Genomic DNA, 26,465 nt, shown 5'->3' with positions numbered 1-26,465 from the left:
TCTTCCTTCTCCTCTTCCTCCTCCTCTTCCTTCTCCTCTTCTTTCTCCTCTGGTGTGTTCATGCATGTGTGAGCATGTGTGTCAGGTGTACATGAAAGACAGAGGTCAATGTTGGGTATCTTCTGCAATTTTCCTTCACCTTGATTTTTTTTTTTTTTTTTTTTTTTTTTTTTTTTTTTTTTTGAGTTAGGATCTCCCATTAAATCTGCAGGTCACCATTTTGGCTAAACTAGATGGCCAGCAAGCCCCAGGAATCCTGCTGCCTTAGCCTCCTAAGCATTAGGTTGACAGGTGTGTACCACCACCCTTAGCTTTCTACTGGGTGTTAGAGATCTGAAGTCAGGTTCTTATACTTGCATAACAATCACTTTACTAAGTCATCTCCCTAGCCTTAATCTTTACTTCTTTTGCCACCAAAGAGCACAATTCTATTTGACTCAGTTTCAATGGAAATATGTATCATTCTTTTTCAGATTTATATTTTTGCCAAAGTTTCTGTATTCCTTGATCGACTATGATGTTTGTTTTTTTTTTAGATCAATAACCATATTTCTCAACAATAAGACTATGCACAGATAACAGTGGAAGTCACCAGAATAATGAGGTAGTTAGAGGAGAAGAAGTCATGCTTCCCAGACTACTGGAAGCCATAGAATGGGCCCTTGGCTTCAGTAAGATTTAAGCACTTCCAACGTTTGAAACTGACTCAACATTATAACTTACAAAACTCAAGCTTGAGAACCAAGTAACTGACACCACCACCCCCAAAATGAAACAGAAAAACTTCAATGTTTTGGGTAAGATTATGATTTTGTATAGGGTCACATTCATAACTGTCTTTGGCTCCATGCAACTTTTGAGTCATAGGCTGGATACCTGGAAGACAAATTATATGCTGCAGCTTATGTGCTATGTGCTACACTCAAGAGTGTGATAAAACTGAGTAATCCTAATAATCCCTTCTTATCTTGTAATACAATCACATCTAAAGGAGTTCAATCCTGCAATGAAAGTTATTTAAATCCCATGCCCTCCGTTTTCTGCATAGCACAAGGAAACTTGCAAAGAATATCAAAATTCACTTCAATCCCTTTTCCTTTGAGTCTCACAAAATTGACCCGAGGGCATGTCCCTACTTGGCAACCCAAAGTAGTAAAACATTTAAACATTAAAATTCACCCAGGTTCCTAACAGTCTCCCTCTGCTTTGTATTTGTATCTGTGGCTTAGTGTATCTTTTAAAAATGTCTTAATATCACTCGTGACGCAGAGTGTATGCAAGCAAAATAAGCAAACAAAGCTTCCATTCATCTGCTTCTTCTACTCTGGCTCAAACGCTGTCTACCCAGACTTCTGGTTTTCCCCAGCAGAAATCAGGGCAACGAGGTAACATCCCTACTTTCCAACTGCAAAAGAAACACTGCACAAAGGCAGAGGTCCATTATGTTAATCAGAAAGGTAATGATGAAAAACCAAGTCCAAGACCATCCACTGATGAAAATTCACCATGGATCATCTTTTATTCCGAAAATATATCTGACCCATTCATTTTACTCATTATGAATGGAAAGAAATACAAACCTGCATATAGGAAAGAAAATATTGGTCTCTGGATGGAAAAAGCCATGTTGTTCAGATATAATATCTCATGAGCAAATCCATAATGACCACAGCATAAAATACTTCCAAGTGGTTATTTTAATTCCCTTTCTGATTGAAATGACCAAGAAATAGAAATGCATATTTCCCCTTCAGTTACCACAAAACATGCTTGACAGACTCTAAAATTCTAACACACACACACACACACACACACACACACACACACACACAGAGAGAGAGAGAGAGAGAGAGAGAGAGAGTTGTCCCACCACTGACTTCACCATAGCATTCATTTAAAAAGTTAGCAAGTTACCACTTTATTTTACTTATTTTACTTTTTGAGATTATGATATAATTACACCATTTCCCTTTCCTTTTCCTCAAACCAAATCTACCCTTACAGACTTTTCTTGCTGTCTTTCAAATGCATGGCCACTTTTTTTCATTAACTGTTCATACATGCATATATAATTCTAAATACATGAATGCAAGCTACTCAGTCTGTATAATGCTATTTGAATATATGTTTGCAAGGATGAACATTTGCTCTTAGGTAAGTTTACCATTGCTGTGATACAGCTTTAAGACCAAAGCAACCTGGGGAAGAAAGGCTTATGCTTCCACATCACTCTTCATCATCGAAAGAAGTCAGAACAGGAACTCCTATAAGGTAGGAACCTGGAAGTAGGAGCTGATGCAGAGGTTGTGACGTGCTCCCATGGCTTTCTTAGCTTGCTTTCTTATAAAATCCCAGACCACGTGACCAGGATGGCTTCACCCATAAAGGGCTGGGTTCTCTTACATCCATCACTAATTAAGAAAATGCCCTACAGACTTGCCTATCACTGAATCATATGGAGGCATTTTCTCATTTGAGGCTCTCTTCTTTCTAGTGACTCTAGTTTGTGTCAAGTTGACATAAAGCTAGACGGCATAGTGTGTTCTTCCCTGGATCAAATTATATCTACTGTTTACAACATTCCTTAATTGCTTGTAGTTCTTTGTGTAGAGTGAAGGCCTCGTGGGCTTTCTCCACAATACTTTGGCTTGTCTATTGTTGTTGTCCTTGTTCAGTTCCTGTTTAGCCAGTCATGTTGGTGAAACTTTATGGATGTAGCTTCCGCCGTTACCAGGAGGCACAATCTCACAGCAATCCCCTCATCATCTGGCTCTTACAATTCTACACAGCTTTTATGCCTATGAAGCACAATATGACCAGGATGCCAGTATAATTCTAAGGGTGCAGTAGTGGCATGCATACTGTGGTGGTAACTAAAAGCTTGTTAACTTGATTTATGGTCACTCAGCAAAAAGGAAAATCATGCCTGGTACTAGAAACAGCCAACTCCCCAGGGCTAGTGACACAATAGATCAGAGAAGAACCTACAACTACAACCACACAATCCCTAACTACACTCTAAATAATCTCCTTACCCAACAACAAGGAAACTTCTCTTTGAACAGTCAACCAACTACAATCAATCAAAACACAGAGCTCAGTCACAATGAATACAACTTTAATCCAACTCCTATGCCCAAAGCTCAGGATATTTAACACTTTAAAAAAAGATTTATTTATTTTATGTGTATGAATATACTGTAGCTGTCTTCAGACATCAGAAGAGGGCATCAGATCCCATTACAGATGGTTATGAGCCACCATGTGGTGGCTGGAGTGCTCTTAACCACTGAACCATCTCTCCAGCCCCCAATTCAACACTTTTTGAAATCCTTTGCTTAAGTACAAAAGAGAAAGACGAGTAACAGCTGACATGTATGGATTCCCACTGGGCTCCATTCCATAAAGTAGACTAGAAACTTGACACAGGTGATTCTAACAATTCCTGGAGTGTAAGTTCTGATTTCCTTCTAGTTTATAAAGGAAGATACTATCACACTGTTGTCACTGTGACCAATAACTGAGTAAAATGACTTAAAGGAAATAATTATTTACTTTGGCTTACAGCTTCAGAAGCCTTGGTCAATCATGGTAAGGAAAACATGAAGGCAGGGTAACTCATATCATAGCAGGAGAGAGGGAAAGAGGAAGAGAGGGAGAGGAAGGAGACTAGGAGAGAGGGAGAGCAGAGGAAGGGGAGGGAGAGAAGAGAAAAGAGGGAGATGGGGTGGGGGGATTGGTTTTTGCTGACTTCCTCCTTTCTCAGCTTTTATCCCACCCTGATCTTCATGTATGGAATGAGGTCTTTTACATTCAAGGTAGGTCTTGTCTCCTTAGTTAATTCTCCCTGGAAATGCTACCAGACATACCCAAGAAAGCATTTTACTAAGTAAGTTTCAAGACTTTCTCAGTCTAGTCAAGTCAACAGTCAAGATTCACCATCACACCAAAGCATTGGGAGTTAATTGTTCAAAAACAGGCAGGGTAAGGTTTTTAGAATCCCGAGCGACTGTTTTTCTCCATCTTATTCTGTGCCAATAGAAAATAATTTTACAAGCCAACCCAGGAGGAGCACACAATAGTTTATTTACCCTCTAATCAACTGGCAGACATGTTCTCCTACAGTGAACAGAGTCCATCAGCCTTTATATGGCTTCTTTTCCAGTAGTTTTCCAAACCATTCTCATGATCTATAAACACTCACTATCCAAATGTCTTTCTTTTCTTCTGTTGAAAAGTTTTACTCATGGGAAAATTCATTCTATATCACTAGACCCCTTCCTGTCTTGAGGAAGGGTCTCACTATGTAGTCCCGACTGGCCTGACACTTACTATGTAGACCCAACTAGTACCATGTTATGAAAATTAACTCATCTCTTAACTATAAAAATTATAGCAACTGAAATTGATATAATCCAAACTTTTTCTTCCTCCCTTTCCAATGTTCTTCCTTCCTCTCATCAAACTTGAGAAACCATTTAAGGAAAATTGAAAGGATAGTTATTTGGTTTTGATGGTAGTTAGGTTTGAGTTTGGGGTTTGCACATGCTAGCCAACTCACTCTACAGAAAGCTAAGTGCTCATGAATTAATTTTAAAATAATGTTTAAATTACATAAAAGGAGTTACACTAAAAGAACAACGAAGATGGAGGCAGGGCAACAGATGCAGAAATAAAGACTGGAACACCCAGTGATGACCAGCGCGCTTCCCCCAGATGAGCCGTGAATCTTGCTGTAAGCTTTCTAGCAGGCAACTCAAAAAGGGAAACTCGGTCAGTTACATAATTTACTGGCCATAAGCTTAAAATAAACCCAATGCTCAGAAGTGCCACACTGCTTGGCACTCACAGCAGACACCAAATTCTCCTGAAGTCCCATAAAAAGGAACATCTTGTAAAGGCACAAGCAGTGTTCCTGACGGGCCTGACGGGAAATGCCACAGCGGGCTTTAAAGGGCTGTTTCTCGGACTGACCTTCAGAGGACGCTAAGCGTCTCACACCAAATGGCATTTGGTAAGCTACTCAGGGGAGTGAGGCAGAAGGAGCCTCACACTGGACTCAGAGGCTTGACATGAGTCAAGTGTAAAGGGAAAGTTAGGACAAAAGGGGTGCGGGGGTGAGCATGATGTCTTTAGTCTAGAGACTGTTAGGAAGACTAACGTTGTTCACCCCGAGATCGCAAATCTCAGGTGAGTGACTTGGCTAACAGAACAATTCCCCAGTTGTAGCAGTAGGATTTAAATGAGCTCCGATGTACTTCCCCTATTCCCTCTCTAGAATCCTAGGGTTTTCATACTGAAGAGAGTCTTTGTTCTTAGTTTCATTGCCAGTTTGAAGGAGGAAGAAAATCATTGCTTAAGTCCTATACCCATCAGGTTCCAGGGTTGCTTCTAAACCAATGGTAACACAGATGGCCCTGGATACAGTAAATGCCATATGACAAAACCAAAATTCAAGAACCTAGCTAGGAGAGGGATTGATGTGTGTGCATGCTTGCTTGTGATTGTGTATGTGCATGTGTCTGTGCATGTGTGCGCGTGTGCGTGTGTGTGTGATGGAAAGGAGATAAGAGTAATCATTCATTTTATATATATGTATGAAATTAATAAACAACACAATCAATCAATGAAAAAGGAAAAACAATTAAGGGAGGAATAAAAAATTAAAAAAAAAAAAAACCAATCTCAAAGAATACTGTTACTTATCATGAGCTTCTGATACACATTACATGGCAATGACCTTAAGACCATTCAACAGGATACGTATGCCTGGTCAGAGGTGAAGCTGGAGCAAAAAACGTTTAAGGGAATGCTTGATCGTATCAGCTTGCAATGGTGGAAGCAAATGGATCCTCCCATTGCCCTCTCTGCCTTGCCTCCCTGCACCTGCTGGCCTTGAGAAGTTCCAGAGAGTGGGACAAATTCTAGAGGAATCCTTTCAAACGCAATATGATAAAAGAGAGAGGAAATTTATTCAATCTACCGATGGTTAAGAGAGTGGTGAAGACAGTCTACCACTACCCTGTCTTTGTGGTGCAGTGGGGTCTTCAGGATGGCTTTCTAGAGGACTCCACATACATGGGAGGTAAAATGAAACAGAGGAATGTAGGTGTGCATGCCTTCAGTTTACAATGGAGTGAGACTAAAGACTGCTAAACTTCCATATTAGTGCAGGTGGCTCGACTTTCATAGAAAGATATCTAAAGATAAAGAAAATGCACAGATAGGTATTCAGATGCCCCATACTCATTTTATCTTAAAATCCTACTCTGCTCTGTATAAGTTCATCTTACTTAAAATGGAAATCTTACAGTTCCTATCCTAATGCAAAAGCAAGTATCCCTAACTTAAATACTCAATTTAAATACTTTTAGAAGCTTAAAGCCGTGCCTTCCTGGATCACAGTGGGTTCTGGTTCACTATGTAACTCTCATGCATGGGATGCAGTGAATACTATCACACACAAACACACACAGACACAGACACACACACACACACACACACACACACACACACACAAATGACAGACAGTCGACAGACAGTTTGTGTCAAGCTATGTGCTTGAGTATAAGTTTCACACTATAGCCCAGGATGGTCTTGAACTACCCTTCCTGTCTCTGTTTCCCTAGTTCCAGAATTACAGGTGTGTTCCACCACACCTGGCTCAGAAAATATTAGTGACAGTCATAGCTTTTTGTTTATATATTGTTTAGACTCTCATGACCACTTTTACGGAATTATTTCCCATACTGCCACACTTTAGACTGAATTTCTCTTTTTAGTGTCTTAAGTCTGGAGTAACTCTTCTAGAAATCACTGCCTTTTTTTTTTCCTTCAAAACACCTTGTTAATACATAAGGAGGTTTCACTAACTGTTGCTTTGTTAAATAAAGTATAAAATTCTTCGACACTGAAAAGACATAGCAGAGGGTCAAGCAGGAAGTGAAATACAAATCCCAGAGAAACATTGCTTACGGGCTTGCTCTCTGGCTCCTGTTAAACTAGTGTTCTTACACAGCCCAGCTTCACATAGCAGGAACTTAAGTGAAACCATTTTGTGTGACTTAAAAGCTATTTTGTATGATTTGGAATAATGTGATGCCTGTAAAACAGGAGTTTGTCACCAGGTAGCTCTGATAAGAACTAGGCCTCAAAAGCCAGCTCCAGGCGGCCCTTGATATACTAAGCAACTAATCTCAAGGTGGCATTGATAAGCTGGTGAACCTCCCCAAGGGATGAGTCCTGATCCGTGCAAAGCTACTACCCAATAAATGATACAAACATTGGGACTTTAGGAATGGTCTCTAGGATCACACTGCTACTACTTCAGAAACACAGCTTCTCTGGCCTCTGTTGACACTCATCAGGAAAAGGACTTGAGACTCTGCAGGTCCTGGTTTCAGTAACCATTAAACTTTCAGAGTTGTTGCTTTGCTCTCAGATGCTGGCTTGTCAGCACTGGCTGGCCAAAGCTCTTAAAAGTTTCTAGACCATCATTAGTGCTATCCTCCCAGCTACAGTTGAAGGATTTCACAGGAATGGGTGGGGTGAGTGAGGTGTAGGAGGGTAGAGAATGTGAGTTGAGCCTCAAGCTTCTGAAGTGTCCTTACTGGAAAACATTCCCAAGTGGAACCCTGCAGTGTTTCCTGTCCAAGTTGTTCACTTGGTGAGATGTCTGTTTAAATTTTGTATTAGCACGATACAGTAAGGAATGCCTGTGTAAATACACTGAGCATACTCAAAAGACAAATCTTGTGTGAACATCCTAACTGCTGAGCTCTGCACAGCCCATAGGCCATGCAGGATCTCTATGTCACATGCCTAGGGATTGTACCACTCACAGTGGGCTGGGCCCTCCCCCTTCAATCATCAATCAAAATGAGCTGTCACAAATTGACCAATATGATTGAGACAATTTTTTTTTTCTGTTGAGGCCCCTCTTTCTTAATGACACAGGTTGTGCCTAGTTGACAATAAAAACTAGTTGGGACACAGATACACAAGTGGACAATAGAAAACTCTCTGCTCCTGTGGTGCTATGCAGGTAAAGGAAATAGGAACATGTATTTTTAAACACCAGCTTGCAATTTTGATGTATTTTGGGAAGAGAGATAGGAATGTCAGACAAGAAGACTAAGTTTTTGTCTCATGTAAGGCATCTGTGGAAGGTAAGTATAGAATACGATATATAAATAAGACGTGAGATGAAGAGAAGAAGGCATTAAACAAAGGCCAGAGGTGGAGGCACACCATCCTCACAGAGGAGCTAGTCAGTAGGGACTTGTGATTTCATCTCCTCCAATGGCCAGGGTTGGGATGGGTTAGGATCACTGTATCACCATAGCAACAGGATTTTGTGAGTGAAAGTCATGGGAGAGTTTTGTGAAGGGCAAACAACACTGACTGACATCTCAGCAGTGGCCTCATGCATACTGTGTAGGAACGTCAAGGAGCTAAAACACCAAAAGATGGTGTGTACAACTACCACAACAGCTCAGTTAAGAAAGAAGGGCTCAATCTAGGATATACGTTGTAGAGACATCTTGAAATATGATTCGATTCTGAATGTATTGTGAAGGTAGAAGTGATAAATTCCATAGATTCATATTGCATGATACAATAATACACCAAGCTAGGGTTTGAAAGGGGATGATACATGACCCAAACAACTATGTGAATGTCAGTTCAATTTTTTAAAAGGCACCCTTAAGGAGAAGCAGGATTGAAAAGGGAAACAAAAATCATCTGGTGAATCTTAATTTTGAAAAACTTCTGTAGAATGTATGGTCAGATGTGGTGGTACATGCCTTTAATTCCCATACCTGCAGGGCAGAGGCAGGCAGAGCTTGATGAGAGAGGCTTGCTTGGTCTATGTAGTGAGTTTAAGCCAACCAGAGCTACATAGTGAGATCCTATTTTAAAAAAACTTAAATTAAAAGTCTAAGAATATCAATGTAATCAAACCAGGTAGATGATTTATTGCATGATTTCAGGTTTCCAAAGGGAGCTGTGGGCACACAGGTGCATTTGGAGGGCAGCAGAGATGCCTTTAAAACCATGAGCCTTAGGGAAATCCTTAACAAAGATGGCTCAGGACTGGCTTTAACAAACAAGTGACTGTCGCTGACATGAGTCTGGTAAGATACAGGAAATGATTTATTTGGTTCAAAGCCAAAGGGAAGTCAAATGTGATATAAACTTCAGATTGAATATCAGATCTCTTATATTTTTTGGTTGTGAGCCTAGCCTTTAACGGCTGAGCCATCTCTCCAGCCCTGAATATCAGATCTCAACATATGGAGATCAATAATGGTTGTAGACGAGAGGAGTTCAATGAGGGTTTGGGCCAAATCTGCTGAGGACCAGCAAGATGGCTCAGTAGATAAGGTGCTTACTGCCAAACCTAATACCTGAGTTTGATCCCCAGAACCCACATGCTAGGAGGAGAGAACCCACTCCTAAAAGGTATCCTCTGACCTCCACATGCAAGCTGCAGCACACATCTACTATCCTCCCCTGCCGATAAATAAAATTAACATTAAAAATTTTAAGTCTGTTAAAATAGAGTCAACCGATATAAACAATTGGTATCATAGGTTCATTTTTTTTTTTTTCAGGAAGATTGTATTTAAAGTGGATAACATGCCTGTAGAAACATGTGGAATCAAGGAGGTGTTACATGTTAGAGTAAAACAAGAGATGCCTCAAGAGAGATCACAGATAACTGTACAAGAAAGTCCATGGGTGGTCCAGAGGGGATGAGGCACCATGCACGTTTACAGAATGGGTAGACTGACTTGATTCATCCACTGTAAGGTGAAGGAGGGCAGAGAATTGGGCACCTGACTTAATTGCAGCAGCTACATGAAGGTCTTTTCAGAGAGATGCCCTTTTCTGTGGCAAAGTCAAGTGAAAGATCGTTAAATGAGAGAAGAGAGAGGAAAGCGTTGGGTACCAGAGGTCTAGGAGGGTGTGGAAAGGGTTCCTCAGGAATGGTCTTGTAGATGGGCCAGGTAAACTGAGAAGTAAAAAGGGAGGGTGGTCCTGAGTACAGTGCCAAATACGTGTTAATATCTGCAAAAAGTTTCCCCATGCTGATGTTTCTAACATAGCCATTACACTCATCTGCTGGAGTTCAAGGGCCAAGACAATGAGCATTAGAATCCGCCTGGCTTGGTGTTTCTCAGGGACATTAGCCAGAGGGAGAGGGGAGCAGATAGCTGAATGTCTAATGCACCAAGTTGGGCTAAGTAAGCAGAAAACTGATGATCTGCTGGTGGTGAGGGGTGAGAAAGTGTGAGAAAAAAAAACCTCATACAAGACCACATAACGGGAGGAATTCTTAGAACAATAGCAGACACGTCAGATTAGATCAGTCTCTTCTAAGGTAGCTTCCAGAGAAGTCAGCTGCCGGTGATATGGTACTAGTGTGTCAGTCATGGAGACACAGTGCCCAACAGACCAGCTGCAGGGAGGAAGGATGTTCTTTTGCACTGTTAGTCAGGAGCCTCAGTCATATGTGGCTGACCTGGTTGTGTTTGAGGCCTGTGGTGAGGCAGAAATCTTATAGCGGAAGAGCATGGCAGGAAAAGGATGTGTGCTTTATAGTGGACAGGATTGAAAATGAACAAGATAGAGCAGCAGCAGCAGCAGCAGCAGCAGAGAGAAACAGAGACACAGAAAGAGACAAAGAGATAGATGGATGGATAGATAGATAGATAGATAGACAGACTCAATTTCTGCAGCTAGATCAAATGCTTTACAATCCCCACCACCTTCCTCTAGTCCCTTCAGCAGTGAAGTCTTCAGAGGTTAATCTATTGAAAGTCATTGTGACCCAATACCCTCTGGACATTGCTGCTCAGGACAAAGTTGCCAATACATGTTTCTCTGGGGACATTTTACATCCAAACCATGTTAACTAGCAGTAGAACTCACTGTTAGGATGAAATGGGTAAGAAGCCCTCATTTCCTGCTGTCTGATATAGTCATGTGAACATGCAGTGAGGAAGTTAATTGGAATAGGAAAACATTTCTCCAATTTAAGAGTAGACATAGAATAGTCCAGGGGGACTCATCTGATTAGGTATAAAGAACCTTAAATCTAGTATACTTGCCCAATTATTTTATACTGAGACCCCAGAAGCCTTTTATTATTTTTATTGATGAAGCAGACAGTCACCAAGACAAAATAATTAAACTATGAATCTTCATTCTTTGAAAGATCCAACTCATTATGCTTGATACAAACACCTTTACCCCTCCAGAAATAGCATCGAATGTGTGCTTTGACATCAATTTAGTTGATTTTGGAGCAGCAGAAATTTTCTACTGAATTTCAAAGCCTGAGCTAATAAGTCTTCCCAGAGTAGGGATAGTGTCCAGGGTATCACTAGGTAAATGTTCCATCGCTGACCATTTATCCCCTGCCCCTATACTCACCTATAGTTCTATGTCACTTCCCTGATTTGATCAATACAATGATCTCAGTATATATGCCAAGCTCACATGCTGAAACATGACCAACACAGTCTAAAAAGGTATGATCTATGTGGTGCTGAGGCCACCAGGATTGGCTTCTTAAGAGCTGAACTAGTGTGCTTATATGAAGGCCCCTAAAGAGCCCTCCATGTCCCATGCATTATATGAGGTCACAGCAATATGCCACCTGTGAACCAAGAAATAGGTTTTAAGCAAATGCCAGATCTGCTTTGAACTTGCCATTTCTCACCCCCCTAATCCTCCAGGTTTTATATCTTATTTTATATAAGAAACATCAACTGTTTATAAGTCCCATTATTAATGATATTTTAAACTTTTCAACCCGAATGCAGTATGAGAATAAATTTATTTTGGCATTATCAGTGAACATGCCTAAAATCCCAGTATTAACTTTCTTGAAAGGTACCATGGAGGAATTCATAATTTGTAACACTTAACAGTTTACATCCAACCATTCATGCCCAGTTGCAGCAATTCTAAGGAAAACTGGGGTACTACCCAGTCTGAAGACCTTTACTGATCCAGTCCTTGGTTGTATTTGGATTTACATGGGTCCCTGCTTGGGCCACCATGCACTGAGGTGTTCCTTTCTGGGAGGACAGAAAAAGGATGGTGTCAGAAAGAGGATGGGGGCTTAGAGGGAATGGGAGGCTGAGTCACAGAAAGATATGACCACAAGGTGGCAGTAGCATACAGCTCTGGTGACTCCAAGGGCTTATTAGTCCCTTACAGCAGAATTCTGTCTGTAGGTTCCTCACAGGCTGAGGGGAAACAGATGAGAGAACTTCCAGGGGGAGAATAGCTCCTAAAAGATCATTCCAAATGGAATGGGCTCCCAAAGGTGTCACTCAGCCAGTATGGGGATTTTCTGGACCTGACAACCACAGGTCAACATCTCATCCCTGAGTAGGACGTAGGATGGAGGGAATTCTGAAAGCCAAACAGAACAAAGTCTACTTGGGTGGGTCACGTTTAATATGATCAGCTATGTTAAAGGTTCTCCGTGTGGTGGTACACAGGGAGCAGAAGCAAGTGGGTCGGATTTGTGGACCATTCATAAGTACAAGTTTGAAGTCAGCTTGGACTAAAGGAGACCCTGTCTAACATTGTAGTCGTGAGTGATGAATGAAATTCTCAAAAGGTAAAAACAGACATAGACATACAGACAGACAAATAGGCAGATACCCAGGAGATAGGGGGACAGGAAGGAAGGAGGGAATGAAGGAAGATAGAATAAAAAAAACATAAAAATGGGGCCTGATTCCATAAGGATTTTTGAGCTAATGGGATTTCAGTTAAAAAAAAACTGAATTAGAGATGAATACCAAGTCTATCTTTTATTATTTAAATAATGAAATAAATAGAAAAATCTGTACATAACCACACCCCTCTTTTTTTTTTTTTTTTTTTTTTTTTTTTTTTTTTGCAAATAAGAAAGAGAACAGGCCTCATGCACTGTTAGCATGGTCCTAGCACTATGGAGGCTGAAACAAGAGGAGTGTGAACTCCAGGCCACTCCAGGCTATAGAATGCTATCTTGTCTCAACATAAGAAAACACAGGAGAACAAAATAGAAAAATAAGGATTCTCTGATTCCTTCTTTCAAAATTTTGAGGTTCCTCAAGATTTCCATTGAGAATTGCCAGTGGTTTTTCACTGGCAGGCACTTGACAATGTTTCTTTTACTTTCCACAACAATTCTTGAAGTTAGTACCTTTGTGCCCACTTATTAGAGGGGGAAAATTGCACTGAGTCTCACAAATATGCTAATTTCACACAGCTATAGGAGCAGAGCCAGACTTCAATCCTAGACAGTGCAAAGAGACCTGGAGTGTTAAATCCTGCTGTAGATTGCATCTTAAATATTCCCGAAAGGTTCTAGTATTAAAGGCTTTGACAATAAGATTGTACTGTTTGAAAGTGGTAGAGAAGGGGCCTAATAAGAGTCATTTAGGTCACTGGAGGTGTACTTGAAAGGATTTTTGGGGTCTTATCCCTTTCATTCTGTAGTAAAAAAAAAAATACTTAAAAAAATTCCATCGTGAGTTTTCTTCTCTGTCTTAGACTATTTATGTTCCTGGATGAAAGACACACAGAGACTTGTATTTTTAAATATGTCTTACACAGCACAATAGCTGGGCAATTGTCTACCCTCCATGTTGTTAGAATCCATTTTCCTATCAATAACACCGAATTGTTGCTATTTACTGTTTTATCTGAGCTGTTCTTATTTCTAATTGGCCAGTACACATGGCCACATTTTCTTTACTCCTACCCCGTGATGGCTCTCTCTCTCTCTCCCTCTGATACAGTCTATTTTTATCTCATGGTGGCTTCCTCTGTTATGTCTGATCTATATTACTTTGGAAGGGGTCCAAAAGCTGTGGGTGTCTTTCATCCAGAAATATAAATGGCCTAAGGCGGGAAGAAACCCCGCCCTGGGATTTTTTAAATGTTTTTTACTACATCATTCCATTTCATTCTTGTCCACTTTCACTGCCTGGCAAAGAGGGCACGTTTTGCTCTGGCTTCTGACCCTGCCATGATAACTTGTCTGATTACAGGTCTAAAAGTGAGTGTGGAGTGTGGTCAGCTGATCACAGACCAGAACTTGTGCGTGCGTGCATGTGCGTGTGCGTGTGCGTGTGCGTGCACTTGTTCAGATACCAGAAATCAATGCTCGGTGTCTTCCTCTTTTACTCTTCATTGTAGTTTTTGAGCCAGGGTCTCTTGCTGAACCTGGAACTTGCCATTTTGGCTTCAGTGGCTGGTCATGGATGCATAGCACCTGCTTCCCACCTGCGGTGCCAGGATAGTGGGCACACACCACCTTCCTGGATCCCACACATGGTGGGGATCCAAGGCCAGGTGCTCTTATTTTGCAGCAAGTACTTTACCTACCGAGCCAGATAATTAGCCTTCACTTTTTCTTTCATAACTTAACAGCCTCAGATACTTGTTGCAATAACAGAAAACCAACTGACATGAACCAATGGCCTAGTTTGCCTGTCATCTAAGGCTTACCACACCCTAGGGTTGCCAAGACATTCTCTGTTTTGTTTTTGTTTTTTTGTTTTTGTTTTTGTTTTCCCCAGAAGGCGCTTTTCTTCTCTAGATTAAAAGAATGGAAAAGTCCACAGAGCATTCTTTATTTTCTCTGTCTTTTTACATTTCTTTTTGACAGAACAGAACAAAACAAACAAACAAACAGATGGTATTTTTGTTTGTTCTAATATCTTCATTGAATATTTGGATAATCTAACATTTTGCCATTTGGACTTCACTTTGTAACCAACCCAGTTTTTTAAACTGGATTTTTAAGCTGTCATACAGGGTAAGCGTTTGATCACAGCGTTTTCACACATATGTGGCATCACGCTCTGTGTTCATCTATCTCCATCCTCAGTGCCCTCCTTCCTGTCCCCATCTCCTTGGCCTGTTCCCTTCATTACCCCAGCTCACTGCATAGTGCTCGCTTCACGGGGATTCTATAACCAGCAGCATCCTTTCTAAACACTTATGCTAAGCACCACAGTAAAGGCTTCTTCACCTGGTACCCAGCACCTACCCATTTGTATCTAGTGATTGCCTCCCTATTTCTGATTATGGGGAACCCTGAAAACTTAAAAACTAGGTCAGAATAAACACTGAGGGGAGGTCTGACCACAGAAGAGAATACAAAAGCACCCCCAGCACCCAGCACTGTGTTTCATTCACCCAGACACCTGGTCGCAATCCCGGTTTCAGACCCCAGTATCTTCCCTGTGCATAATCTTGTTGGAGAACAGAAGGGCTGGGAATAGAGGGCCCTTCTCATTCCTGCCTGAGGCTTCTTTTAACTTCAAGGCATATTTTCGTATTGTGTTTGGCAAAAAATTATGAACTAAGCACAATGCTGCAGGATTCTTTGCAGCATTTCCCTTGTCAAATATCGTACACTGTAGATAGGTGGAATTCCTCCACACTGTCTGTAGGCATCTCCCACACACTGTAGACAAAGGGCCATTCCTCCACACTGCCTGTAGGCATCTCTAAGGTACTACTTCTGATTATCAGCAGCAACTGGGTTGAAAACAACATCATCTCACAACCCGGAATCCAGAATCCTAAGTGATTCTCCACTGGGCTGTGGTGTGCATGGGCGTGGGTCCTGTGGGTTGAATTATGGGTCCTGCGTCTGCCCCTTCAAAGGGGCTAGGGCTGAAGCTCAGAGAGGCAGAGGTACAGGAATTTGACTGTGTTCACGCTACCGCTGTATCAAACTGCAGAACTCCACTCTGGGGGTAAGGGAACACAGTCTGAGGTCCCGCGGGGGTCTAGAACTCTTGAGTTCTGGGTCCCCGGGTCAAAAGGAAGCCAGGGACCATTTGGTTCTCAGGCCCTTGGGCTCCCAGGCACTGCTGAGAAGCCATGGAAGGGCTGACCAAAGTGGGGGCATATGGGCTAGATAGGCAGTGGAAGAGGAAAGGGGGAGGGATGAGCTCTGGCTGCATCCTGCAGGGATGAGAGTCCTGGTCACTGTGACTCACTTGGCTGGGTCCTACATGCCTGAAGGTGCAAATTGATGGAGGTCTCCGGCCTTGTGTCAGGAGCCTAGAGTCTGGGAGTGTGGCAAAATGTATGCCATCCCTTGCAGGGAGACCTGTGGGATCTCCAACTTGCTGGGTCTCTGGCCATCTCTAGCTGGTGCTTGACCAGAAACCATGTTGTGTTTTCACGGCCGTACAATTCTCATCCAAGAAAAGTTCAAGGTGTCCTTAATGGAGAATTTTGTAAATAATCAAACTTTTCCATGTTTTAGCAACTGCTGTGTCTTTTGATTTAGGACCCCTTTAGCCCCCAAAGCCAGCAGGCATCTCCTTTTCTTCTCTGAGGCTGCTTCTGTTGACGTTTGTTAATCCTCGAACTCAGCCTCCCTCTTTGACATGGAAGAACTCTTGTGATTACATTGTACCTGACTAGACAATATACAACCTTTTTTTTTTTTCTAACTAAAGATTTTTAATCATCTCTGCAAAATCCTGTCTGTTATCAAGGTAATGTAATATAACATGTCCAGGCATTAAGAGAGAGACATCTCTAGAGCCTACCACAGTGCTGCATGCCTTCTCTAAGACTGTGCCTACAAGCCCCTCATAAGTCTGAAGTCCTTTTATTTAGGACTGATAAATGCATCCATGAGACTCCTGAGAAATTTGAAATAATTTGAAATATACCGAAATCAAACTCACAGGGAGAAAAATGTTGACATGCACTTTGCAGAGTCAGTATAGTTTCTACCTGGATGTGTGCGACGGCTTTCTATGTGTAATCATATGGACTGTTAGAAACCATGTTTTTCAGGGCACTTACAGTCACTGGCACTTGGGAATTGGTAAATTAGTAAAATGACCCTCATTTTACTTTTGAAATGACTTCTGCTAAAATGTAAAATTTTGATGTCTAAAATTTATTGTTAAATTCAATGTTTATATTCCCTAAGAATCTTAACAAATAAACCACACATCTGTGACTCCAAAATGTGGTAGTTTAAATGGAATGGCCCCATAGGCTCATATATATGGAGGCTTAGTCATTAGGGAGTGGTGATATTTGATAAGTATTAGAAGGTGTGGCCTTGTTGGAGGAAGTGTGTCACTATGCTTCAAATGTTCTTCTCTCTCTCTCTCTCTTTCTCTCTCTCTCTCTCTCTCTCTCTCTCTCTCTCTCTGCCTGTTACCTACTGATCCAGGTAACCCACACTATTTGATTCAGGTAGTAAGGAATCTTATGATGCACGTGTTTTATTTTTCAACTTGATTATATATCTTACCAGGAATACCAAGGGTCTACGTTGCTGTTGGCATATAGAGATTTTGTGCATTTAGTTTGGTATATTCCAAAAATAGGCTCTTTATAGACAAAAACAACCCTGTTGTTTTTAGATGTAGTATAATGTTTGATGTTTACTGAAAAACATAACAATGAGATAATGACAAATTTGAAAATATCAAAAATTTAATTCTTCACATACAACCTCAAAGGTTTTTTTGCATATTTAAAAACAATTTTTATCACCTTCACTTCCCTGTACTTATATATACAAATAAGCTCAGTTTATTGATATAGTCTTATGGTTCATACAAACTGTTTATATGATATGCTAATTCTTTATATTTCTGCAACAAATTTTTCATGACACTTGTTTCCATTTGACTTGTTTTTTTTTTTTTTTTTTTTTTTGACTTGTTTTGTTGAGGTATAACATTTTAAAATGGCTATCACCTTCTACCTTTTTGCTGTGCTTTTTCTACATGTGTGTCACACGGTGTGTGTGTGTGTGTGTGTGTGTGTGTGTGTGTGTGTGCAGGAGTTGGTTTTGGGGGTTGAACTCTAGTTGCCAGACTTGCACAGTAAACACTAAGCAGGTTTATCTGCTGAGCCATTACACTGGCCTGTGACTATTCCCCTAGAAACTTCCTAATTTTTCCATTATCCTTATAAATGAGCATCTTAAATTCTTCCTGTGCTTCCTTGAATGTCTAATGCTGTTTTCAAATCATGCAATCTTTAACTAGCTTTGACACAAAATATGGATCTAATTTTTAGTTAATTAGTTAATTAATTATACTACTATAATTTTATACTGTCTATCAAATAATAAATGCTCTATTGTTTCATTATATGCACTATTATATTTTACATACAGTGAAGGCCAAAAGCGATTTCAATTTATATAGAAGGGTATTCTTTGTTTATGTGTTTATTCTAGAATGCATCTACTTCATTTGTTGTTACATACATGAGTGTATTTTAATTTAATGTGTATTAAATATTCTCCAATATAAAGTATAGTTTGTTCCTGAATATTCTATTTATTGTTATTCTAATATTAATACAAAGACCCGTCTTTTTAGACATATACATGTAAACATAATTAAAAATTTAAAAATCAAAATCTTTTAAAAATGTGCTATAAAGATTGAAAATTTACTGAAATTTGGTATAAATAAAAATAATTAACAGAACATTTATCTTCCCAGGTTAACCTTAAAATTGAATTAGCTTTAGAAAGATATAGTGTAGTTAGGGGGACAAATTCCCCTTTGTGTTTTAACCTCAACTATACAAGTTGGTATGTAAGTTTTATCTAAAATGATACTGGAGAGGTGGAACACTGGGGATGGGAAGGCTTATGTGGGGAGGGAGTTGGGAAGAGAAGAGAAATGAGGATACTTTAGGGGCTGTGGGTTTCTGAAAAGCCATGTGGTGGCTGACTATCTTACAACCCATTCGAAAAGTATAAACAGAGGAGATAGCAGAACACATGTGATCTAGAAGAAGGCATATCTGGTAGTGAAGGTTTAAGTGGAGATGGAGGTGAGGATGGAGGGACTTGACAGAGGAATGTGTAAAGAGCAATTTAACCAACCCTAAGGATTAATGAAAAAGCATTATGGAAGCACACTTGTTTGAAAAATAACTAGAAAATGCTTTTAATAATCTATTTAAAAGATTTGATTTTTAATTACATGTACATATGTGTGTTTGTGTGTGGTTACATGCACTTGAGTCCAGGTATCTAGTCCAGGTATCTACAGAAGCCAGCAGACAGTACTGGATCCCCTGGAGCTGGAGTTAGAGTCAGTTGTAAGCCATCTGGCGAGTATTCTGGGAACTGAACTGGGGACTTCTAGAACACCCCCAAACCTTTGAACCGTGTCTCCAAGTCCATGCATTTTAAAAAGAAGTTTGAATAGAGGTACTCTACATGGGTGGACAATGAAAGACATGGGTTATTAAATAAAAATTATGGGATACCTCCCTATAAGTTATCAGTCAAAGAAACCTCTGAGGCCTGCAAAAGCAACACCTATGTGTCATTGCTCTTGATTGCCCACCATAAGTAGAGAGTAAGACCCCAGAGCTGAAGACACTATACACTTTAGCTTCAGGAAATAAAAAAAAAACTTGAATATATTAGAAAGATACTTCCCTGCTGGTTGGCTAGCTTTCACGGGATTGGGAGGTACCATACAGACTGCCAAGAAAAAAAATACATCACTTGTCTTATCCAGGAGTGAACCCTGCAAGCTGCAGTCATGATCTACCATGGAGGATGAATGTACTGGTAGAATAATGGGATGACTTTTGGAGAGGGTAATTAGCATCTTTTTGAACATTTTATGTGTATGACTGTTTTGCCTGCATGGTTGTATGTATACAATGTATGCCTGGTACATGAGAATAAAAAGAGGGCACTGTATCCCTTGGAACTAGAGTTACAGATAGTTGTGAGCCTCCATGTGTGCCTTAGTTAGGATTTTATTGCAGTGAAGAGATACCATGATCATGGCAACCTTTATAATGGACAACATTTAATTGGAGACACTCACTCAGTGTGAATTTATTGTTGCAGCTGATAAGGTCAAGGGGTGGTAGTTATCTAAAATGCAAGAGAAATATGCATAGCTGTCAACAGAGGTTCAGTCCATTATTATCATGGTGGCAAGCATGGCAGTGTCCAGGCAGACATGGTGCTGGAGAAGGAACTGATCTTGATCTGAAGGCCACCAGGAGAAGAGTACTATCTTCCAGGCAGCTAGGAGGAGGGTTTCTCAAAGCTCACTGCCACAGTGACTCCAACAAGGCCACACCTCCTAACAGATCCCCTCTGTATGGGTGAGTGGTATATTTGAGCATATTCAAACCACGACAATATAGGTATGAGGAACAGAACCCAGGTCCCCTGCAAGATATCAAGTGCTCTTAAATGCTGAGCCATCTCTCGAACCTCACTTTCTGACTGGATCTAAGCCATGTTCCATGGACAATAATTCACTCCTAGACTGTACACTTAGGTCTTTGTTTGTTGTTGGCTTTTTTATTTTAGTTGGTTTGATTCCTGGATATAAGGAGACAAGAAGACAGTTACTAAAGATGACTTGTAGACTGGTTTCTATAACCAGGCTGAGAAGAGAAGTACCTTTTTCTGCAAGACAGAGACAGAAGGGAGCATTTTGGGAGAGGTATGGTCACAGCTCAGTTTGGGATGTGTAAAATCTGAAGCATCTAAGAAACTCGAGAAGAGATGTAAAGACACATAGAATTTGGTCCCATATGAAAGACTGTAACGATCCATCTGCCTTTTCTCTTCCTGCCTTCACTTTCTCAGCACAGACACATTTCTAAAATCTAAAATTGGGCACGACTCCTTCAGAGTGGCTCTGCGGGAAAGATTAAGTCTCTAAGACTTAATCCACATAAGACTTTAATCAAAGGCTGGGCTGTGTTCTACACATGGGGGAAAAACAACTTAGTTATCTGAGTCACTGTGAAGTGTTTGCAACACATTATTTGGATTGTAAACTAATATTGTCCAAGAGACAGTCAAGTAGAACCAAATGAAATGTCAGGGAGAATGTGTTTGTAGGCATTTTTTTTTTCTAATTTCAATAAAAATACAGTGTGTGTTGTGTTCCTTCAAAGCACAAACCATTTCCATCCTTCCAGTCAGTCAACCTTTTATGAAAATATTACGAAATATGAACTATGAGGCATTTAGCCCCTCCCATTCATTAATTTCCAACATTCTTTTCATAAGAGGCTACAAGGAGGCCATGTGAGCTGGGCATGATGGCTTATGCATGCCTGGAATCCCAGTATTGAGGAGGCTGACACAGGAGACACCCTTCACATTCAAAGTCAGCCTGTGTAACCCTACGAGGTCCAGGCCAACCTAGGCAAAAGAGTCAGACACTGTCTTTTTAAAAATTCCAGATCATTCACCACTAACTCACTCACTCAGTGTGAATTTATTGTTGCAGCTGATAAGGTCAAGTGGTAGTAGTTATCTAAAATGCAAGAGGAATGTGCATGGTTGTCAACATATGTACATCCTGGAAAGGATTCCAGGTCTCAGAATCTATATGTCTTTCTTGGAGATAGAAGAAAAGGTTAAGATTTGAGAATAGATGAGATTAAAATTTAAAAATTTGTAGAAGACCTAAAATGGAAGATTTATGTATTTTTAGAACACTTTCTTCTTTTAAAACTACATTTAATTTTTTAAAACATTGTTTAGATAGGACAGTAATTTCATTGAACAGTCATACTCCAAAGACACTCATCTTTCCAGTGGTTTAAAGCCAAGCCCTTTGTTAGTCATGTTGTTGCCACTAGGTGGCAGGCTTTGCTAAAGAATATTGCAGCCATTTTCAGGACCTTTTTTTCATTTTTTTTTCCCTGAATAAATTGTTAATCAAAGCATTTAGATTAAAGCTTCCACAAATCTGAAAATATTTTTCAAGAGATCACATTAACTCTTTAATTAAAAAGTAAACTCACAGTTCACAAACATGAATTTTAGATAGAATCTAATTGGGTCTCTTTTGTGTTTAAGCACCCATAGACCAAGGACAGTAGGGGTTTTGGTGGTGCATGCATCAATAGCAGCCAGGCTCCTCTCAGGTCTCTGCCGCCTTCTCCCTTAGTCCTTTTCTACTCTGTTCTGCAGGGTGGCTGTTACCATTATCTGAATCAAGCTCTCTGGCACATATTAAAACATTCACGAAGAAATTTGAAATCCCTACAATTTTATGTTAATTCACTAATGAGACAGCATTTAAGTCTATTTATTTTAAGTGATCCTTTAAGACATCTTCAACTGACCTGTTGCTCAGTGAGGAACAGCACAGGTCATCATTGCTCTCGGCCACCCACCATAACTAGATGGAAAGACCTTATTGCTGAAAACATCACACACTTTTGTTGCGGGACATAGAGAAACGTCTTGAGCTAATGAAGAAACTCTCCCTGCTGGCCAGCTTTCACACTGCTGCTAGATGCTATCCAAGCTATCGGGAGAGAAAAAGACATAAGAGGCCATATTTAGCACTGAACCCTGCATACTCAGTCCCAAATCGCCATGCAGTTGTGTCCATTGGTGCATTGTAGCAGGATGGTGGTTATGGAGGTAACCAACTACCTTTCGATTGGATTTTAGAACTGTTCCACAGGAGGGAATTCATGTACCTCTAAGGAGGGAACTGTAAGGCTGGTGAAAGGCACATGGCTGGGAATATCATAGGCCCCGGTGGGTAACCTCCTGGTGTTTGTTTCACTAAATGGTCACGCTTTCAAACTACCCCCGCAGTATTTATGTTTAAATCCATAGATCTGTGTAGATCTGTGTGTGTGTGTGTGTGTGTGTGTATGTGTGTGTGTGTGTGTGTGTTTCCAGTACTGGTTCAAAATGCTTCTTTTCGCAGTGGGTAATGGATCAGTGGTGCAGGGATTCACGACTAGTCAAAGCACTGAGTGATGTGTGCTCACCTGTGCACAAGTCATCTAGCCAATCTCCCAGCATCCCAGCCTTGGGGAATATCATTAAAGAGGAGGGGAGAAATATTTTTTTAAGAGATAGAGATTTGAGGGGACTGTTGAAAAACAGTGTCTTTTGGACATGATGGAGCCATTGCACACATAAAGCACCAGTGGCTGCGGTTGTCATCAGAGACATGCAGGATATCAACATCATCAAACGTTCAGTACTGGTCAGGGAGGACAGTTATAAGAACTTACCCCAGATGAGAAGCTACCGACAGTTGAAGGAGGTGAGGAAAAGAAGTCACTGTTCTTTGAGGATGTGGTCTCTAGCAGATTGCCCATGGTCCAGTGGATGGTCCTACACCTTTTGCATACGGTCAATACTAATTAGATTCAGTGGGGAGTGGGGAGTGAGTATGAGAATCAGACTACAACTGGACATGAAATTAAGAGAAGGACACAGAACGACGAGGTCGATGGGTCCTGGGAGGGGTTGGGGTGGTGCAGTGGGAGATGAATAAGATCAATATACTTCGTATATGTACATGACATTTTAAAAATATTATTAAAAATAAGTAAAATGGTTCTTTAAGAAAGCATAGACATCAGACCCTGGTATCAGAATACCCTCTAAATTATTATGTCTTTGTCTAAATCTCATTAGAGAAGGTTCTTTGTCCAGTGAACAAGAGTTAATGTAGAAATTCACAACTGGTTAAAGTGTAGAGAAACCGTGTCTTTGGAGTGCTCAGAAAAAAAGAATGGCACCTCTCCCCAAGGCTTAGAAAGATTGTAAAAGTCAGAGGTCAGAGAAGACTGGAGCAAACCGGTGTCTTCGGAACATGATAGGACCATTGAGCTGACAGCAGCCGTGGTTACCCATACAAGATTTGTACAAGGTGAAGCCAGTCAACATTCTAGCATGGAGTAGGAAGAGGTTCATGAGTCCCTGCCCTAACTGAGGAATAATGGACATTTATGGCTTCTGGAGCACAGTAGAAGAGTCGGATTCCTTTAAAGGTGCAGTTCCTGGTTGGTTGACTATGATTAAGCAAATGGCCCTATACACAGAAATGTATTGGCAGCAAAAATTAGAGTTCAGGAATTGTAAGGACACAAAACAAGGACACAGAGTTGGAGGTGTAGAGAGGCAGGGGTGGATCTGGGAGGAGATAGGGGAAGGAATCAGGGGTACGTATGTATCAATATACATTGTATGAAATAATTTAAAATAAATCTTACAATATTGGGGATTTCTGTGTTTTGTTTTTGTTTGGCTCATGGGAAGTGAGAACCATATTAGAAAACTGTGAAGGCATCAGTAATCACATAAGGAGAAAAATCAAGTAACTATATAGGTTTGTCATAAGAAAACAAGGCCTGAAAACCCATAGCAAAGTAGACCCCAAGCCTCTGGTTTTCTACACTGTACTTGAGGTACAATTTTATGACATCTTGGATTAGGGGCTATCAGAATCTCTGTTTTTGTTAAATGATAGCTAGATTAGAATTGGAAGGAATTCATGAAATGGTGCCAAGAATCTGAAAATCCAGACTCTAATCATGATTTGGATTCAAGCATATGATATGCCAATTGTGAAGTTGTGTCTGGGGTAGATATGTCAAATGCAATGAGGAGAAATGTTGTAGAAAATAGTCTTATATTTTCCATCCTAGAATCAGTGTACAGCTGGCCCTCTTTCTAGCTGGAAGATTTTCAGAGGCCTAGATGAGTTAATCCAAACCAGGAGATTCTGCCAGCTGCAGAGAGAGTGGAGGACGAGCATGGGGCTACAGGAAGGAACCATCAGCATCTTTTAGTCATGAGAGTCTCTGTGCATCAAGGCCAGACTTTGTTGTGTAGCACAAGATGGCCTTCCCTGCTCACCTTTGACCATCATCACTGGTTACAACTCCACTGTGCCTTCAGACACACCACAGTACCCTAAAATCCCAGCACAAATGCTTCAGTAGTGTTTGTAAATTCACACATATTAAAGGCTTGGTCCTCAGTACAATTCCAATATGATATTGTGGAATCTCCAAGAAATAAGATCTAAAGAGACACCCTAAGATCTTTGTGGTGTCTGGGGGACAGTGGGATCTCACTTTCTTCTTCTTTTCTCTTTTTTTTTCTAGGCCATGAAGTGACAAGTTCTACTCTGCTGTACATTTCTGTGAGATGAATTACTTTGGCACAGGGCTAAAAGCTATGAGGCAACAGATCAGATTGAGATCTCTGAGTTTGTGAGTCAAAACAAACCTGTTGACCTTATAATGTGATTACCTCTAAGGTATATGATACAGTCGCAGAAATTTGATTAACATGGGCATACCACTCCACCATGGGCCTGACCTCCCTTTTGAGCAGTTCTTGGCTCTCTAGCTCCTGTCCTTGGCTATCTACTACCTACACAACTCTTTCAGGGCCAAGCCTTCATTCAGATAAATCCTCCTGTGCTTAATTCTAGAAAACATTCACACTAATGGGTGCCATAGGATGAGAGGATTAAGGCAATAAAAATAATCTTTCTCCCACTGTCCTGAAGGCCAAAGTTCTACATCCAAGAGTCAACAGAGCCACAGTCTCTCTGAAGCACCAGAGAAGAATCTATCTCATGCCTTTCTAAGCTTTTAGTTTTTTTCAGTAGTCTTTAAAGTTTCTGGGCTGCAAGTTTTACTAATCCACTGTCCTTTCCATCCCCACATGGCCCACTTCTTTATAGCTGTGTCATTATTGTCCTTTCTGATAAAGGCATCAGTCATACTGGACAGCGCTCACCTTCATCAAGTGCAATCTCTTCTTAATTTGATTTCATCTGCAAAACCATCTTTCTCCGAAATGTCCCACTCACGGCTACCCACGATGAGAAGTAAGGAACACGCAATTCAACTCACAACACTATCTTGCCTCTTTCTACTTCTTGCTCCCTACCCCACCCCAGTTCTCCAGTACTAGCTGGTAGATCAATAACAGCGCTGATCACATTGAAGGCAGGTACCACGCACTTATCTCTGGTCCTGGGGATGAACACAACTTGTAGTTTTACTCTAGAACTAACTCTACTCCCCAGCATTTCCCCTAGACACGAGCTAGAACGTCTGATGACAATAATCCCCCAAAGAAGCCCCTCTACTAAAGGAAGGTTTAGGTCACAAAATTCTAGGTAAGGGTAGAAGAAGGGTGGTATATGCTTGGATCACTGAAACATTCCACAAGGTGTTAGTGGCTTCAAGGTAAGAGCAGAAAGTGGGTAGGCTATGAACCATATCTGTCCACTGGGAGATATTTTTGTGTGTATGTGACAGTACAAACGTGTCTCATTAGGTAGTATGTCTTGTTTGTCATTTCTAGGCCAACCCCATACTATTACATATTTAATATAATCTTATTCATGAATCCTGAGTCTTCTTTCAAGTCTCTGCAGAAAGGTGGCTCTTTACTCCAGAAGGAGACTATTAGACAGTGCTGGAGGCATAGATAACAATGTATAAGGTTCCAACACTGTTCCTTGATGATCTTGGAACAAGGGAAGGGAGAGTGTGCCTTCCTGAAACAGGGAGTATGGATCCATCAGTACCAAGGTCAGGCTCTGAGCTAGAAGTCTATGCTCCATGGTCTGGCACCATCTTGGTTCTTTGGTGTATCTTAGTCC

At 40.7% G+C, this 26,465-nt stretch overlaps 1 protein-coding gene and 1 long non-coding RNA gene across 5 annotated transcripts in view; one reads left to right on the top strand and one right to left on the bottom strand.

Annotated features, from left to right (window-relative positions):
• Nucleotides 1-26,465, bottom strand: part of Cacnb2 (calcium voltage-gated channel auxiliary subunit beta 2) — a 350,616-nt gene that overhangs the window by 235,523 nt on the left and 88,628 nt on the right. The window lies entirely within an intron of this gene.
• On the top strand, nt 717-25,403 carry LOC143443369 (uncharacterized). The gene is made up of 3 exons (XR_013112302.1): nt 717-797; nt 2,155-2,271; nt 24,949-25,403. It is a non-coding gene; the product is annotated as an uncharacterized LOC143443369 (long non-coding RNA).

This window comes from Arvicanthis niloticus, chromosome 8 (genome assembly GCF_011762505.2).
Source record: "Arvicanthis niloticus isolate mArvNil1 chromosome 8, mArvNil1.pat.X, whole genome shotgun sequence".
Taxonomy (NCBI): domain Eukaryota; kingdom Metazoa; phylum Chordata; class Mammalia; order Rodentia; family Muridae; genus Arvicanthis; species Arvicanthis niloticus.
Note: the sequence above shows the minus strand (reverse complement) of the source record. Positions and strands in the feature narration are given on the sequence as shown.